We start from the raw sequence: 17,678 nt of genomic DNA on the forward strand, positions 1-17,678 counted from the left end.
AGAGCAGCCTCTGCTCGCTGCAACTAGAGAAAGCCTGCGTGCGGCAACGAAGACCCAACACAGCCAAAATAAATAAAATAAAATAAATTATTTGAATTGCAAAGATTTGGAAGCAACCTATGTGTCCATCAACAGATGAATGGATAAAGATGATCTGGCACATATATACAATGGAATACTACTCAGCCATAAAAAAGAATGCAATTTTGACCTTTGCAGCGACATGGATGGACTTGGAGGGCATTATGTTAACTGAAATAAGTCAGACGGAGAAAGACAAATACTGTATGATATCACTTATATGTGGAATCTGAAAAATACAAGAAACTAGTGAATAAAACAAAAAAGAAGCAGACACAGATATAGAGAACAAACTAGTGGTGAGAGGTAAGGGGGAGGGGCAATACAGGGGTAGGGGATTAAGAAATACAAACCATTAGGTTTAAAATAAGCTACAAGGATAAATTGTACAACACAGGGAATATAGCTAATATTTTATAATAACTACAAATGGAGTATAACCTTTAAAAATTGTCAATCACTATATTGTACACCTGTAACTTATATAATATCGTACAGCAACCATACTTCAATAAAAAAATTATTTGGCTAAAATAGGCAAAGTCAGATCTATCTTTCCTTGAATAAATCATCTTGAAAACTTACAGTTCTCCCTTTACCATAACTTCAAACTAATACTCGAGCAGTGATACTTTTTCATATTTAATAGCTTTAGCTAATCAGGGGTTCTCTCTTTATAAAATGTGTATATAAAAGACCTTTCTCATACTGACTCTGCTTACTTAAAACTGACCTGAATAATTTTTTAAAAACCCAGTTCTTGAAAGTACAGAGATGTGGTGGTGATGATGATGAACGCCTTTATCTAGCACTTAACCATGTGCCAAGAACTGACCTATAAGCTGGGTTGATGTTAACAGTAAACACCCAGAATGGCACTGACACTGAGAAATCAGAAGGAATGAGGGCTGTAAAAACCATCTGGAGTGAATCAGTGCATATCCTCCAAATATCCACCCTGCAAAGCTAGTGTTCAATCTTCCCATATTATCTTCAATAGTTATCTTCACTTTACATCACTTAGGAAATCTTCTGGCTTAATTTTCCCATCATATATTTTCCCCCTTTCCCAATTTTAAGAAGGAACAACTATTTTTTTCCCTGTACAACTTTACCACCTTCACTGAAGATGAGATGAGGATTGAGAGTATTTTCCATCTGAATTTCCTGCTCCCCACAATAACTCTTTCTTTGCGCTCCTTCTAGGCTCTCTCTCCAGTGAAACATAAAAGCCTCTCTGAGCTATAGTTCCTGAGTACATTCAATAGTCATTTCAAGTTTTCAGTTGTGCATGTTTTATATTGGAGGGAGAATATTTGAATTGCTATGATTGTTAATTTTCCAGAACCTCCTATCTGGCTTCCAGTGGAGGAGGTATCTTGCAGGAGCACGGGGAAGCTACAAAACTGGGTTGACCAGGAAGGGCCAGGAAGGGGACTTCATTCAAACAGAAGAAGTCTATGATACGATGGGACAAGCCCACTTCTAAGTAGCAGACACACCTGAAAGAATCAGGTGAACATACACATGGGACAGGGAGGCACGTGTTTGAGTCTGATGAAGCCATTCAGTGAGTGCTCAGGGTCAAACCACACAAGGTAGGCAGATGAGCACTCAGGTACAGAAGTGACAGGTAAGGCAGACACTGCAGGTGTGGGTCTATGTGTGTAGATCTAAGAGGTAGGAAGGATTCAAACAGCATCAGTGAAGAAACGATGGAAGAAGTTCATCCCATTCTATGTGGATTGTTGGGTTTAGTGTTTATCATAGTCAGAGAAGGAAACAGAGATGCAGGTGGGCCCTGCCTCTGGTTGGGGAGGGAAATCAATGCTAGGATCCATTCACATATGGTTTTAATCCCCTCCCAGTTGCTTATAAAGTATCTGAATCATACTCTCCCTTCTTCAAATTACCTACAAAATAGAGGAAAGAAAATATTTAAGTGAACAAAGTACTCATGGTTTCAAAAAGTGTCCCTTCGAACAATTAATCTGGTTTCAAAATCTTATAATTCACTCATTACTTTAATAAGAGGAAATTAGCAGAAAAAAACTATAAAATTCCAGAACTGCCCATGTGAATTTATTTTCTTTAGAATATTATGCAGTACAATAATGTGATAAAATAAAGGAATCCTTCAGATGAATTATTACTAACAGGGAAAGTTAAGAGTAAGTACTAGTGTTAACATATTTCAAAGTTTTTCATGAGAGAAAAGTAATCCTTTCAGAGTGGAAAAAAACAGATTTATTTGCTGACCTCAAAACTGCCAGTCAGTGTTAAAATAAACTCAAAGGAACCAAAGATGATGCTAGTAATAAGAATCTTATCCTTGATGCTTTCTCTTAAACCATTACCTTTGGAAAAGCGCTAAATGATGAAGAATGAAGTCTTGAAAGGAAATGTGGCATCGACGGGTCAGAAATATCCACGGAGCCCAAAGACCTTAGCTTCTCAGCCTGTATACACCACTGATACAGAATGGGGTGAGGCATATAAACACCACTATATATAAAACAGATAATCAACAAGGACCTACTGTATAGCACAGGGAACTTTACTCAGTACTCTGTAGTAACCTAAATGGGAAAAGAAATGGAGATATGTATATGTATAACTGAATCACTTTGCTGTACACCTGAAACTAATACGATATTGTAAACCAACTATATTCCAGTATAAAGTAAAAATTAAATTAAAAAAAAACCAAAAAACAGAACGGGTTGAGGACTTGCCAGAGTGAATCATACACCTAACATGGAAATAACTTGAAACAGCAGTATCTTCTTTTGACCTCTGCTGACTCTCCCTGCGTTCATCTGGTAAAAATCTTTCCCCCTGCCCTTTCATTCCTTTTCCCCAGAGTCTGTTGATATTGAATTATTTAAAGGAGTCAACACCAAATTTATTCTGTAAATCCTGTCATAAGTAAATATGTTACTGAATGGATCACAGTTTAGAAGAGTTGTATCCTTGGTGAAAATAATAAAACATTTAGTTAAGGGCTATTAACATAAATGTGTATTAATGTGTACATTCAAATCATCTTACATATTTATCTTCCCCAAGAAAACCTTACGGACAGAACAAGAGTCCCACGGATATATATAGTGCCTATACACATACACATGCACGAGAAAATAGGGCTGTGTCTATTTGTATGTTCGGTATTTCCTGAAGGTCAAAATCAGGATTAAAAAGAGAGAAACCCAGCAAGAAAACACCCAGCCCTGAGCACTCAAAGTGTTGTATGGGTTAACAGCCCCAAGAGCAGGGGTGGAGAAGCCGTAGTGAAGCAATGGATTGCAAAACAAGCAATGTGCACATCGCAACTGGGTGGAATTAACATCTTTTTGTAAGTATGTCATTTCTGAATTCCTTTCGTGTCTTGGGAAGAACAACAAACCGTTGATTTAAAAAATTTGGAGGGACTTCCCTGATGGTCCAGTGGTAAAGAATCTGCCTTCCAGTGCAGGGGATGCGGGTTCGATCCCTGGTTGGGGAACGAAGATCCCACCTGCCTCAGGGCAACTAAAGCCCACGCACCACAACTACTGAGCCTGCATGCTGCAAACTACAGAGCCCACGCACTCTGGACCCGGGGTGCCACAACTAGAGAGAGAAAACCCACATGCCACAACTAGAGAGAAGCCCGCGCTGCAACGAAAGATCTGCATGCCTCAACGAAGACCCCACATGCCGCAACTAAGACCTGATGCAGCCAAAAAAAATAAATTAATTAAAATTTAAAAAAATTAAAAAATAAATAATTTGGAATAGTTCTTTATAAGACAGATTTTGCTAGGTTTTTTTTTTTTTGGCGGGTGTGGAGAGTGGATAGGAGAGGGGTGGGTGGCTGAGGCTGTACATCCAGGCTGAAATTCTGCCTCAGATTCCTTGAATGACAGGACACTTTTCCCGAATTCTCAGTCTTTCCACAAGGCTCAAGCTTCTAAGCCTCAGTTTTTATCTTCAGATAGCTTTTCTTCTCCACATATGTAAATTTCATATATAAACTTTTAAATACACATATTTTAAAAATCTGTCCATAAGAGAAAACATTGTGACTACGCCAGGTGATGGATATGTCAATTCAACTTGTTGTGGTGATCGTTTCACAATATATACATATATCACATCATTATGTTGTACGCCTTAAACTTAATATGTCAGTTATATCCCCAGAGAGCAGGAAAAAAGTCTACCCTAAGTACTCTGATATATATATGCTTACCAGGACACCTGTTTATATCTATGGCAAAGTTAACCTCAACTATTTAACTCAGTTTGGATGCAGGTTTCATTGCCATTTGCACGAGCAATTCCAGCCATGACTTTGGACCTGAGCCAGGGCAGACCTCATTTTATCTGAGTGGCTCGCCTAAAACAGCCTGTTCAATAGTCCACAGTCCTTTCCATCATTCTTCCCCCTCTGGTGCATTCTCCTCCTACATGCCCTAACTTGGCTCTTGGTCATTATTCATGTATTAGTCTAATTTAGAAACCCTGGCATAGTCCCTGACTCTTCCCATTTTTCCACCCAATCAGTCAAAAAAATCCTGCTGGTTTCCCCCACAGAGAGCTTCCTTTCCTCCATCCTTACTGTTGAGGCCCTCATCAGCTCATCCAGCCTGCAGGCTCCTGGATCCCCCATCAAGCCCCATCACCATCACTTCGAATTTGAAATAGAAATTTGAATGCGCCAGTCTCCTGTTTGAAAATCCTCCGTGACAGATCATGATGAAGTGGGGAGAGTTCAAGTCTCAGTTATGTCTTTCAAAGTCCTTCGTAATTTGCCCCAACCTACTTTTCAGGATTCAACTCTTACCCACCAGGGCCCTTGACATTGTCCGACCAGGCTTTTAAACATTCTCTTTGTCTTGGTATATGCTACTCCCTTTAAATAACATCCTCCTCAGGGCACTTAGCCTTCATAAAACCCTACTGATCATTTGGAATCCAGCTTTCATGGATGTCTTCATACCTGACAGAGAGATGTGCTGTCCACTGTACTTGGTAACCCTATCAGTAAAACCAGGCCCCAAAAACAACAACCTTGATAAGGCATGTAACCTCCCTGGGTTTGCTTCCTCATCTGTAAAATGAAGGGATTAATATGTAATTCATAGGATTGCTGTGACATTTAAATAAAATAGCATACAGTACTTAGTGTAAGCACTCAATAATAGCATCCGTCATACTGGATTGCGCTCTTTTTGTTACTGTGTTAGAACTTCTTTCCCAACTGGGAGCTCTTATTAAGTAAGGATTAGCTCTTGCTCATCTTTAGGTTTCAAAGTGCTTTGTTGAAAACACAGAGAGCGTAGGTAACCTCCCAGACTAGTGGGAAGAAGTCATTAGTCACTGTCATTCCACCTCCTGTGCCCTAGACGTGGAGTTTGTTGCCCTGCATGCAAAGACGTGACATTCCGGGGCTGGACAGTCCTTGGAGGTCACCAAATCCCACGTTTCCTTTAACTACCAGGGCAAATAAACAGAGAGTCTGTTTCCAAGCTGTAATCACAGCTACAGGTCTCTGGAACATCACTCATTATAGCAATAGTTCACTTTTTTTTAGTACTTTCCAAGTGAGTAAATACTGGTATTTATACAGATAAATTTTGTTGGCAAACACAGAGGTTCACCGGGATTCACATGTATTTAGGCCTGAATCAGTTTTTGTTGCTTTGAGAAAAATCTAATAGCCACCATGCAACTCAAGTGACGTTATCCATGGCTTTCCTTCTTATCTAATTCAACCTGAAGTCACTTAACATTTCAAGGAGTAGGTTAATTTGTCATTATTTAATAAATAAAAACAAATTATATCTTCTATTTTAAGTACTCCTTTATTCACACCATATATCTAATTCATTTTAGCCCCATAAACAGAGATTCATACCTCACTTTAGAACAAAAATGGAATAGCTTAATTACACAGTAATAAATCAGGTTACCTATATCACTTTAACTTATAATCTATATTATATGTGTTTTGCTATTTACATAGAATTAGCTGTATGTCTCAGGCTTGCACTGGGCTTCAAAACTGAGAATAAATTATATGTGCCTGTTTGCATTTGCCAATGTCACATTTTGGTTTTTTACGTGTTTATGTGTAAATTTGCAAATCTGTGAGAACAAAAATGAATACACACATGAACACATTCAAATATTCTTCTCATGACACGTATGTTACACTTTCTTGTTCGGAACTGAATTTTGAGCATAATAGTATTAAAATAAGGGGTTATACAAGCTTTGTCTGTATAGCTGGACTTTTGTATGTTCTTTGCCATCCTCTCCCTGACCTCTCTTCTATTCCAGTAGTTTCCTTTAACCTCTCGCCTGTTTAATTTGGTACATCATGCAATACCTTAAGAGATGACTCTTAGGAAAAAAAAAAAGGGGGGGGTTATTTGACACATTTAAAAAGAAAAGATATATTCATAAAAACACAATTTTGTATATTAAATAAAATAGTTAATAATAAACTTATAAGAATTTTTCATAAAATAGAAAACAAAACGACTATTGTTCATACAGGTTTTTAAAAAGTGGTTCTGGGACTTCCCTCGTGGTCCAGTGGCTAAGACTCCGTGTTCCCAATGCAGGGGGCCCAGGTTCAGATCCCTGGTCAGGGAACTAGATCCCACATACCTCAATTAAAAGATCCCGCATGCCACAACAAAGATCCCGTGTGCCGCAACTAAGACCCAGCACAACCAAATAAATAAACAAATAATTTTAAAAAGTGGTCCTAATAACTTCTGCATAAAAATCAAAAGGTTAAGATTTTTCCTTTTTGATGATCAATTCTTGGCTTTACTGAAAGATGTATTCAGTGGCAGCCAGCATCAATACAAGGAAGAACCTTGTGTTATTTACATTTTTATAAGGCACATATTTGTCAAAAGCCTGCTTTCCTATAGCACCAGATTAAGAGATTATGAATTTGTGGATGGTCTAATTTGATGGTTGCAAAGCTCTTCTTTTCAGCCATGCTTTAGTCATGTATCGTCTTTACTTGCATTGAGGTACTGGTACCAAGAACAGAATGAAAATTTAGAGCAATAAGAATTAAAAGAAAAGATAGAATAGTTGTTAGTAAAAACTTTTTAATGCAGCAACAAAGGATGTGTAAAATTGACTTTTTGATCATTAAAATGAGTTGGTCAATTAAGTTCAGACAGGTTAGAACTGGTCTTCAAAATTCCACCAGAACAGCCATCTATATACCCAGAAGAAAGTCCCCTGCTCTGTTGCTCCCATGCGTGGCTGTCGGTTGAGAGAGAGGAATCTACTCAGTCTCTCTACCTGCCTGATGATAATAAAAACAATATCTAATAACTATTAGGTGTTCTTACTCTGTGCCAGGCACTGTTCTTGAGCTTTACATGTATTGACTGATTAAATCTATCCTCACAATCAACCTAGACAGGACACTTATTTTCCCCATTTAACAGATGAGGAAACTAAGGCACCCAGAGGTTAATTAACTTGCCTGAGGTTACACAATTTAAGTCAGTCAACAAATACTTACTGGGACTTCCCTAGTGGCGCAGTGGTTAAGAATCTGCCTGCCAATGCAGGGGACACGGGTTTGATCCCTGGTCCGGGAAGATCCCACATGCCGTGGAGCAACTAAGCCCGTGTGCCACAACTACTGAGCCCGTGTGCCACAACCACTGAAGCCCACGCGCCTAGAGCCCGTGCTCCGCAACAAGAGAAACCACCAAGATGAGAAGCCCGCGCACTGCAAGGAAGAGTAGCCCCGCTCACCGCAACTGGAGAAAGGCCACGGGCAGCAGCAAAGACCCAATGCAGCCAAAAATAAAAATAAACAAAACAAAAAAACAACAAAAAAACCAGGTTGCTCGGTCCCATTCCCAGTGTTTCTGACCAAAAAAAAAAAAAAAATTTACTGATCCCAGACACTGTTCTAGGCTCAAACAAATCTCTGAAAGATTTTCCTCAGTGGGTCTTCTACAACTGTGTTTCTCTTCATCAACGTATTAAGGATTAAATATCTAGACTTCATCTACATACTATATGTCTTTCCATGTTGAAGGCAAAGAAAAATGTTTGCATCCTTGCATTGAGACTTCTTTTTTACCCTCCATTCCATCATTTTTTGGGTAAATTTTAGAAAATTGAAGTAAAATATACATAACATGAAATTTACCACTTTAATAATTTTTAAGTGCACAGTTCAGTCACATTAAGCACATTCATATTGTTGTGTAACCATGACCATTCATTTCCAGAACTTTTTCATCTTCCTTAACCAAAACTTCATATCCATTGAATAATAACTCCCCATCTCCCCCCTCCCCCAGCCCCAGACCCTGGGATCTGTCATCCTACTTTCTTTCTTTATGAATCTGGCTACTCTTGTCATCTCATGTAAGCGGAATGAAATATTTGTCCTCAAGATTCATCCGTGTTGTAGCACTATCATGTATCAGGGCAAGTGGAGTGGTGTTTTGAGTCTATAGCTAGATTGCCAGAGTTAAAATATAACTAGAATTCATGAGAAAGAAGGTTGAAAAATCTGAGGCTCTGTCAGTATCAATTTGCTTAGGTATTTTTATTACTTTTAAATTAAAAAAACAGCTGGCTGTGTTTTTCTTTTCTAGGAAAAAAAATATCAGCCCACACATTGCAACTACAGATACAAAAGAGGAGATAATTTTAAAAAGATCTGTTGATGATAGGAACCACACTTGGTATGATATATGTAGTGCAGAATCCAGGTGATCACAAATGCTGGCGGAAACTATGAAGTAGCCAGCGTACAGTATGATTGGAAAATAACGGACAATATTGCATCTTGCCTGATTCCTTCAATGTAGTTTTTTTTCAAAATGCAATGAAAGCACTCCTCAAGAGGAAGTGGTTCACGGAACAACACAGCACGTGGTTAAAGGTTCTTGCAATGTTTGGGGGAGGGGGGAGCTAAAATTTCTGTGTAACATAAAACAGGAAACAGAAACATCTCTAAAATTACACACAGTATCAAATAATACTCAAAAAAGAACTAGAAGAAATCTCTTGGGCCAACTTAACTGGCTTTGCACAGTATACTTGAGATCAGTGAAAATTTTAAGAACTAGGCTAATAGTTATTAAGTTAACAGGATAATCACTATGGTCATACGAACAATACAAAACCAACGCAAAAATCAATCTCAAAGGAAATTCACGTGGACAGCATAGATGTGTATATGTACGGTCACGCAAAAGGAACAGCCAAGACAATAGGATTCTTTGGTAGGCGGTACCGTGATGGCAAAAGTTTGATGGAAAAAACATTTGCAAATGAAAGAGTAATCATGAAATGACATATTTCTTTCAATAATTAAAAAACCCTAAGGGAGCAGTTTGAAAAACTTTAGAATTTGTCATTGTAGACACACACATACAGAACATGAGATGGACTACCATATTTTTTAAAAGTATTATTTTAAAATGGACTTATTTCCAAATTGCTTTGCTTTTGAGTGAATGCAGGGTGGAGTGGGGCAGAGTAATAATGCACTCTGCTAAGTCAAGCTCCAGAGAGGTGAAAAGTGAGATGGCAGAAAAAGACCCAAGAATGTTCAACAGGATTCAAAAGTAAACCACGTGTGACACAGGGGAAGGTCAGCTCATATGAACACAATTCTCACTTGCATCTGTCCTGATGGCTTTTCTGTATCTTTAGGAGGCAAGATGTAGACTGGTGTCACTTGGATATACATGGGCTGAAAAGAGAATTTTAAAATCTTGGGGTTTTCTTAGGTTCCCTTTTTATTCTATTTTGAGCATCTACATAAAGCATGGGGAACTGCTTTTATATTTAGGATCTACTGTGACATCAAACAAAAGTGGCAACGTAATTTATGGTTTTTTGAAGAGACAAAAATAGAAAAATACATTATTCACTCGTTTGTAAATAAGAAGGGGCATTAATTTTCATACACACAATTCCTATGAATAGTTATCTGTATTCACTGTTTCCTACTTGTCTCCATTTCCTCTTGAATTTACCCTGCTATGGCTGAACGTTTCTGTCCCACACCCCCTTCCCCCCAAATTCATATGTTGCAACCCTAGTCTCCAATGTGATGGTATTTGTTGATGGAGCCTTTGGGAGGTAATCAGGTCAGGAGGGTGGAGCCTTCATGTTGGGATTAGTGCCCTTGTAAGAAGAGACACGAGAGAGCTTGCTTCTTCTCTCTCTCTGCCATGTGAGGACGCAGCAAGAAGATGAACATTGCAAACCAGGAAGAGGGCCCTCACTAGACACTGGATCGGCTGGTGCCTTGGTCTTGGACTTCCCAGCTTCCAAAACTGTGAGAAATAAAGGTTTGTGGTTTAAGCTGCCCAGTCTATGGCATTTTTGTTATAGCAGCTCGAACTGACCAAGACATACCCCAACTGGACTTTTGTCCCCACCATGTCACAAACTGTGTCAGGATTACCAATGACCTTCACGTCATTCTCAGCAGCTTAAACAGCATTTAACACCATTCACTGATCACCTTCTCTTGGAAATACTTTCTTCACTTGGCTTCCATGAAGGCTGTCTTTCCTGCTTTTCCTCCTAACAGAGACCAACTGACCTTGAAGCCAATAAAGCTTAAGTTTCAGGGATCCCCACTTGCAGGCTCCTTCTAAGACTTGCAGTTCTCTTCTGGCACCCCAGCAACAACATGGAACACCGTTTTCTTGCTGGGAGATCATCTTGGTAGTGGTCCAAGGGCTTAGAGCAGGGTCAGTGGGCTGCCAGCACTACCTTCACTTCACCTGGACTCCAGCAAGAGCTGGACCCAAGGTAAATCTCATGGACTGTGGACCGCATCTTCTATTCCAAGGAGAATATCTAAAGGAAACACTGTTCTGCTCTGCTCCTTGCACGGAATCACCTTGACCCAGGCTTCCACAGCCACCTTACACCACCCCCAGGGCCAGCCTAGCAGTTGGGAGGGGGCAGGAAATGTGTGGTCCTAGCTGAGCTGGACCAGCTGCTTCTTGAGCCACTGGGAACCATGGGTGCCATGTCATATCTAGTGAGAGCAAATGACTCAGTTAGTTCTCTGAGGTCTTGCTCCTGGGCAAGAGGCACCTCCAGCAGTAGAAACCACAGAGGAAATTACAGATAAAGTCTTACCATAGAGAGCTGTGAGACTGAAGTAAAACTTTTTCTAAACTATCAATAACACAATTAATTTTGAGTAACCACGCTGGAGAAAAGACTAAATTAGCTATTTCCACTACAGAAAATTGTATTTCAAATTTATCCTCATATAGAGAGGTGATCAAAGAATATGCAGCCAAAAACGTAGGAAAACATATATCAGGCAGTTAGTAATAATAAAAATAAAAATGTACCTTTTGGATTTTGTGATATGTTTTTTTAAATTGAAATATAGTTGATTTACAGTATTTCAGGTATACAGCAAATGATTCCATTTATACATATATTATATAGTCTTTTTCAGATTCTTTTCCATTAAAGGGTATTACAAGATATTGAATATAGTTCCCCATGTTATAAAGTAGGTCTCTGTTGTTTATCTATTTTATATGTAGTAATGTGTATCTGCTAATCCAAAATTCCTAATTCATCCCCTCACCCATTTCCCCTCTGGTGACTTTAAGTTTGGTTTCTATGTCTGTGAGTCTATTTCTGTTTTGTAAATAAGTTCATTTGTATTTTTTTAAGATTTGTGGTATCTGTTTTTAAAAATTAGTAATTTGTTGTGATTCCTTTCTCACTCTAAATAAATATTTACTTTTTAACTTTTATTCATCATTTTGTACTCTTTTTTTTAAAGGGAGTCTCTCCAAAATGTATAAAATTCAGGTACCTCACTGGTCTCTCCTTTTAGCCTCTTTGATTGGTTCTTCCTCATCTCCCAGATCTCCTGGTTTTCCTTCTGGCCTCCATCTACACTCACTCCCTAGCTGATCTCATGCTGTCTCATGGCTTTAAATACCACACACAAGCTGCCAACCCCCAGTGTGTATCTCTAGCCCAAACTTCTCTCTTATTTCACATATTCAACCGTACTTAGCCCCGCCCCATCTCTTGCCTGTCTGATTTTATTTCCTTTAACTCTGCTCCCGGCAGCCTCCCAGCTGTTCTGTGGACCCTGCCAGCGTGCATTTGCACATGCTTTTCTCTTTGGAACACCTGGTTCCCCGCTGACCTAAATGGCTTGCTCCCCACTGCCTTTAGGTCTTTGCTTAATTGTTCCCTCATTCCTGAGGTGTTCCCTGACCTATTTCAAAACCAACTCTTTCCCAACAAGCCCACCTCTCCCTGTTTATATTCTCTCCCCACTTACCAACTAGAAGTAAGCCCCATGAGGGCAGGGATTTGACTGTCTTTGTTTCTTGCTGGGTTCTCAGGAAGCAGAGCAATGTAGATACACAATAGACACTGAGTGAATATTTGTTAAATGAATGAATGAATAAAAAAAATTAAAATGCAATATATTCATTTAAGTTTCACAAGGGCAGGGGTTACTTATGCCTTCCTAGTGCCAAGCACGGTGCCTGCCCTGGTCATGGAAGACCCACAAAAGTATTTGCTAAATGGATGAATGACTTCAAGGGAGAGCAGCGGAGGAGCAATGTAGAGAGGGGAGACAGATAAGAAAAGGGAAATGGGGACTTCGCTGGTGGTCCAGTGGTTAAGACTCCTTGCTTGCACTGCAGAGGGCACAGATTCGATCCCTGGTCCAGGAACTAACATCCTGCATGCCGCGCGGCGCAGCCAAAAAATTAAAAAAAAAAAAAAAAAAAAAGAAAAGGGAAATGATTCTACAGCCACCATAGTGGGTGGCAAGAATGAACAGTAGGGAATTCCCTGGCAATCCAGTGGTAAGGACTCTGCGATTTCATTGCCAAGGGCCCGGGTTCGGGGATCTAAGATCCCGCAAGCCTCGCGGCACAGCCAAAATAAAAAAGAGAAAAGAAAAAAAATCAAAACTTGAGATAAAGAATGAAGAGTGGATATTGACACCAGTGGGTGAAAGATGATTCTCTGCTAAGTCAAGCTCCAGGTAGGTAAGAGGTGAGATGAAAATGTTCAACAGAACTCAGCAATAAAACAGTAAGTGACACAGAGTATTCTTTAACGCTTTCAAAGGGAATACCTTTCAATGGAAAAATCTGGTGGACACACTTTTAACCAAATAATCAAACTTAGGATCGTCATTGATGGGACAATCTGACACTGCTGCCCCTGATGTGATGCCCCCAGGATGTGGCATCACCTTTCCAATACTGCCACCAAAGTGTTTCGCTTGAGTCTAGTCAGGAGGGATCAATCCGACAAATCTCAATTGAGGGACATTCTGCAAAACAAACAAAATGACTGGTCTGGATTCTTCAAATAAAAAAAAAGACAGTATTGGGATAATTTGGAAAATGTGAATATGAACTATATATCAGAAAATGTATTAAATCAATTAAATTTTCTGAGTGTGATAACTCTACTGTGGTCGTGTAAGAGAAGGTCTTTGTTCTTAAGAGATAAATGGTGAAGAAAATAAAGCACATGCAGTAAAATGTAAACAATGAGTGAATCGGAGTGAAGGGAATATGGGTGTCTGTTGCACTATTCTTACTTTTTTGTTGTTGTTGAAGTGTTGGAACTTTTCAAAAGAAAAAGTTGGGAGAAAAAAGAACCAATCTTTTAAGTCAAAGAGACCCGAGTTTAAAAAAAACAAAGCAGGGACTTCCCTGGTGGTCCAGTAGTTAAGACTCCACGCTCCCAATGCAGGCGGCCCAGGTTCGATCCCTAGTCGGGGAACTAGATCCCGCATGCCGCAACTAAAGATCCTGCTTGCCGCAACTAAAAAAAGACCCCGCAGGCCGCAACAAAGATCTCGCATGCGGCAACAAACGCGTGTGCCATAACTAAGAGCCAGAGCAGCCAAATAAATTAGGAAAAAAAAAAAAAAAAAGGCAAAGCAAAACAAAAAACAAAAAAAAAAGAAAGAAAGAGGAACGGGAGAATGAAATGTTAGATGCAGGCAAAGACAATGTAAAAGGAAAGAAATCTATCCTGGGCAGGGTTGATACATTATTTCATCTAATTCTCATAAAAACCATTTGGGGGTAGATCATACTACTCCCATCTTCATAGATGAGGAGCTTGTGGTCTGGAGTTTGAGTGACAGGCCCAAGATCACAAAGGACAAGACTCAAACTCAAGTCCAGTCTCTTTCACTGTACTGCTTCCTCTTGCCTTACACAGAAAATAAGCCACATAGATGGAAGTCATAGCAGGAGAGCTGTGTGAAAGAAAAACACAGGTGGAAAATACACTTAGACACTCATAGCACATCTGCCTAGAGATGACACACGTTCAAACACACAGAGAAAAAGTAAAGGAGAAAAAGGCACACACAACATAGAAAGTCAAACAGAAACAGGCTTTCACGTGGTCACATCCCATCTCAAAGGGATGATCGTTCACATCACTGCTTCTAGACTCCAGAACTGGGTTGTGTCTTCATAGACATGATGGCGGGCACTATGTCATAGTCCTCCCCCCTCTAGGACAGCTAACAGTAAGCTAGGGTTCATATCTGGCCATGACCTTGACATCTACCCCTAGGATAGGTAGAAAAGGAGGGGCCACCTGGGTCTAGATGCCATGCTTAACGAACAGTCTGAAGCAGAAATGATGAGAAATCACAAGATTTTGATGGATGATTTTAAAACATTAATCTTCTCTTCTTCCAACAGCAAGCTGAAAGTGGAAAAGGATGAAGGGGAAGAGGTCAAAACACTTTGGCTTCAATTTTTCATTTTGCTTTGGCAGTGAAGACCAATGTTTACTAGCCCAAGGAAGATTTCCCTGAGCGACTGCTAAAATTCTTAAATACCAAGGCATGAGAATATTAGTGTCAGATGGCTTTTTAATTTCCAGGAATGCAGAGGCGATATCTGCTAAAGATTCCTAAGAATGAAGAGTCATGATCTTGGCCATCACTGGAGTAAAGAGAACCAGACATGTCCACTGAGGTATGGGAAAGAGCCTGAGGCAGAGCACATATTCCAGGCTTTGCTTAGAAAGCAGGAAATAGCCACCCAGGGGCTGAATCTACCACAACAGCACTCTAACACTGATGGCCAGCTTTGTGAGTTGTTTCACATTGCAAAATAAATCCACAGGTTGCTGCAGAACATCAAAAAAACACTGAAACCAAAAGGAAAACTAAAGGCAACATATCTCCTCAATTCAAAAGCATATTTTGACATTCTAATACTTCTAAAGTTATGATTCATACAGTCAAATATGAAATCTGGCTACCACCAACAGGAATCAGCTATGACATAGTTTTCCTTAACTACGTATGTTCCAACTGAGTGGAACAGAAAAGGTGTCTTTTTATTTAATTGTCATTTTAGTTAAGTTATCTGCATTGGTAGTAGAACACAGTTCAACTGTTAAATTTGGATCCAAAATCTTCATTTAAAAAGCTTTCAAAAGATTTCATGATGCAGCACTGAAATGTAAAGTTAATGTCTGGTGAAGACTGACATTCATAGACCAGGACACACAATTCATGGCAGCAGAAATTGCCTGAGCACTCAGATTATAATTTTCAAACTCAAAAGAGACTGATGCGGCAGATTTATGTATCATGAAGGATTATCATTTAGGTACCAAAGGCCTACCTATCAAACACTTGTAATTGGAATTCAAGAGAAGTTGTTTCAATTCCAACAATACTTAAGACAATAAAGAAAAATAAATCTTTGTATTTAACCGAACAAGAAACATTAAAAAAAAATTCATGACTTTCTCTGATAAGCCTAAAAATTATATTGTGAACTCTAAAGGCTGAAAGGAACAGACTTGGGTTATGAACAGCACACTTGGCTAATTGTCCTGGCATGCTCAGCCTGTCTTAGAATCTTTAGATTCTCAATGTGAAGAAGTGAAGACTCACATGTTATAATACGTGTAATACGAAGAAGAAATGATATGTAACTCTATGACAACTGTATACTTTTATGTCCTAAAATGTCCCTGAACATTCAGTCCAGCATCTCCCACCTCCAAAAAGAAAATGGTGATGAACTGATCAATGCAATGGTATAACAATGTTGAATGTTCTCAAGATAAGAACTGAAAAATGCCCTCTGGCTTTAACCACACAGAAGTCACTGGTTATCTCTGGAGAAGTGTTGAGGGTGGAAACCAAACGGAGCCCTTTCAGAAGTGAGTGGGGCAGAGAGATAATGACACAGCCAACTTATCTGAGAAGGTGAGTCCATTCGGTATGTAGCAATTGTAACACGCGTTCCTCTCCGTCACTCACAGTTCTTCCAATTTCATGGCTCTAAGCATCTTTGATGCGGATGTGCTGTACCATCATTTAACCAGTTCTCTATTGCTGGAAACTGATTGTTTGCCTTTCTTTCAAGCAATAATGTTATTTTCATTTGCTGATATTTTCATTTGCTGAAAAATTATATGCAGCATGGCCTAAGGATAAAACTGGAAATATCAACCAATTCTTGTTACCTTTCTGTGGGGTGAGGAAATTTCTGTTTTTTCGTCTTGGTCAATATTCTGCACCTGGCTCCAAAACCCCCCAAAGGATTGGGGCTGTCGGTAAAAATAACAGTCAAGGGTGGTAAACTCTGCACTAATGAGCTCAAGCAGTGTGTGTCCCATGGTGCCCCTGCTTTCTCTCTATTTGCAAGGATTTATGGCCATTTCTGTGACTGCTTGTGTCCAAAATATATGTGCCATGGAAAAAGTTTATATCCGAAAAATCTGAGGTACGTTTAAGAGTTTCCAGCGGCAACCCAGTTCTAATTCTTTTCCTGAGTCTCTTAGTAAATTTTCTCTCTTCTTCCTCAAAGATGCACTGACAATACTTTCTACTTTCCTGTTTTGAAACAAGAAAGGAACTGAATTTTTACTCCCCCGCATTCAAGATGATTCATCCCTTAAAAGAAAACAAAAACATCTAATATTTTTCTCCCAAACAATCTTCCATAAGTAGCTGGGGTGCGGTGTTGGGGGGGGGGCTTCTATTTTGTTTACATTTCCCTTGTGACATGTGGGCTCACCTAGGCCTGAGACTGGGGGACTACTGAGTCCCTCCCCAGGGACAAGGACAGAATCTAGAACCAGGAGGCCGGGGTTCAAAAGCCAGTACTGCTGCTTATTGGCTGGGTAAACTTGGGCAAGTTACTTAACCTCTCAGGGTTTTAGTTTTCTCATCTTTGAAAGGTGTGATAATCAGTTACCTTGTGGGGTCAAAGAGACCCCTACAAATGAATGCATTTAAAGTCCGTAGAACAACAACAACAAAAAAGTCCGTAGAACAGGCCGGGCTTAGCTCTAAGTGCTCAGTAATATACCACTTAATATACCACTAAGCAGTTGGAACTGAAGCCTTCTTTTAGCTTCCAGAAGGCCTGGAAAGCTGATGGCATCCTCATAATAATCCTTTGAAGTTAGCATTATTTTTCCTATTTTACAAAGTTTAAGTAACTTATCCTAGATCACAAAATTAATTAGTTGCAATAGTATGGAACCACCAATTATTTTACTTAAAATAAGTGCTACTTTGA

The 17,678-nt window shown here is 39.5% G+C and overlaps 1 protein-coding gene across 1 annotated transcript in view; it reads right to left on the reverse strand.

Annotated features, from left to right (window-relative positions):
* The window catches only part of APBB1IP (amyloid beta precursor protein binding family B member 1 interacting protein), a 103,133-nt gene that overhangs the window by 59,912 nt on the left and 25,543 nt on the right, over nucleotides 1-17,678 (reverse strand). The window lies entirely within an intron of this gene.

The sequence above is a fragment of the Balaenoptera physalus genome (genome assembly GCF_965194825.1).
Source record: "Balaenoptera physalus genome assembly, chromosome: 2".
In the NCBI taxonomy this organism is placed as follows: Eukaryota; Metazoa; Chordata; class Mammalia; order Artiodactyla; family Balaenopteridae; genus Balaenoptera; species Balaenoptera physalus.